General features: G+C 33.5%; 1 long non-coding RNA gene across 1 annotated transcript; it reads right to left on the reverse strand.

The window, feature by feature from the left end:
• Positions 1–253: 253 nt before the first annotated feature.
• Positions 254–1,533, reverse strand: LOC110866322. The gene is made up of 3 exons (XR_002551327.1): positions 1,401–1,533; positions 806–859; positions 254–502 (listed from the first exon to the last, which is right to left on the reverse strand). It is a non-coding gene; the product is annotated as an uncharacterized LOC110866322 (long non-coding RNA).
• Positions 1,534–1,784: the final 251 nt, after the last annotated feature.

The raw sequence follows: 1,784 nt of genomic DNA on the forward strand, positions 1-1,784 counted from the left end.
AAACAAGTTCCGACATCGAAATGTGAAGGAAAAATACAAAATTTTCTGGACTCTACCGTAACTTACGGTATCTACCATAAGTTACGGTAGACTCTGAATGATTCTGGTCTGCCGTAATGTAACGCCCATAAATTTTCTTTCAAATTACTAAAATAACAACGTACTATTTCTAACGAAATTTGGGCATGACCCATTTGTAAAAGGAGCCGTCCCCTGTTTTTCATATTCAAAATATCATTTAACATACGCTACGTTTCAAAAGACTTAATGTACTACATCAAAACGGACCTTGGTTTCACATACGAACCCATCATGCTAAGACACTTACAACCGACTAAGTTTTAAAAAGGCAAACAAGATAAAACTTAAGTTTTTAACTACTAGACATAACTAAAGAGACAAAACATATTAACATTGTCTTCTTTACAAAAGCTGCGGAACGCATGACGAGCTTGAAGTGTGTTCGAACCGGCGAAGCTTGATAGCTAAACTTGAGATTTACCTACAATGCCACCACAAATGAACTTTGTTAGAACTAAAATCCTTTCCTTTAACTCAAGATTTCAGTCCACGGATTTATGGTCAATATGACACCCGCGAGTTTGCAATTTACTAAATACTTTCATTCTTGCACATAAGTATGTTCCAAATGGAACTTCATACCATTCCTTTAATTCTTACATTTTAATTCTTTGACCCATTCCAAAAAGGGTCCACACAATTACTTTTTCATACTCAATTCAATTCGACACATTTTATGCTAAATCAACAATATAATAAAATCATAATTGTACAAGTAGCGTACCTCGATCTTGATTCCCTTGTTGCTTTGCTTGACTCGAACTTTCTTCCTTTATACCTAAACAATACCATTCATACTTAGAATTTATATCTCATACTCGTCTTTATACCCTACTTGGCAAGACATCAAGTAATCTACATCTACATCATAAACACATTCAAAACACATGGCGTTTATGACTAACATGGCCGAAATCTTTATTAAGGCATTTCATCAAACACTTGGTGTGCACAACATCAACAAAGCACAATGTACAAGTATTCATAGCATAATTCTACTTATTCACCTTCTAATCTAACAAGAATCAATCAAGTTCATAGCTTTCTTTCATCCTACACCATCTTAACTAATTTTTCTATCTCTATTCAAGATCATGTAGTAATTTTCACCTACTAGTTTTTCCTTAAATCATCATGTTCATCATACTTTCACAACAAATTGGGTATAAAGCTTAAATCATTCAAACAATCAGAAATCAAGCAAAATTCTCAATCTATTATGAATTCCTAACTCACAATTACACAAGATTCCCACATAATTTCGTGGTTGGGTTAAAACCCACTTTCCGTAAACCACCAAATCAGAATTTTCGACTTACCTTGTGTTGAACAAGCTTAGATGGTTAAAGATTGGAGTTCATGCATCAGTTTAGGCACTAAATTCCTTCTCAATCTTGTGATTTTCTGAAAACTATAGGGTTTGTTCTTGGTCTCCTGCTCCTGATCGATCCCACAAACACACCAGAATGTGTGTTTGTGTTTTTTCCCTTTTCTTTTATTTGTTTTATTAATACTTCCATTCTTTTTAATAAGTTTAGTCCCTCCAATTACTTAGATTGTTTATTTGTCACATAACCTTCCTTCTAAGCAAGTTACTAATATAAGTACTTAACTAGGGTAAATATAACATGACTAGACATTTTAAGTAACATAATTAATTTGCATATTTTGGGGTGTTACAAGTCTACCCCCCTTAAAAGAGG

The sequence above is a fragment of the Helianthus annuus genome, chromosome 7 (genome assembly GCF_002127325.2).
Source record: "Helianthus annuus cultivar XRQ/B chromosome 7, HanXRQr2.0-SUNRISE, whole genome shotgun sequence".
Classification (NCBI taxonomy): Eukaryota; Viridiplantae; Streptophyta; class Magnoliopsida; order Asterales; family Asteraceae; genus Helianthus; species Helianthus annuus.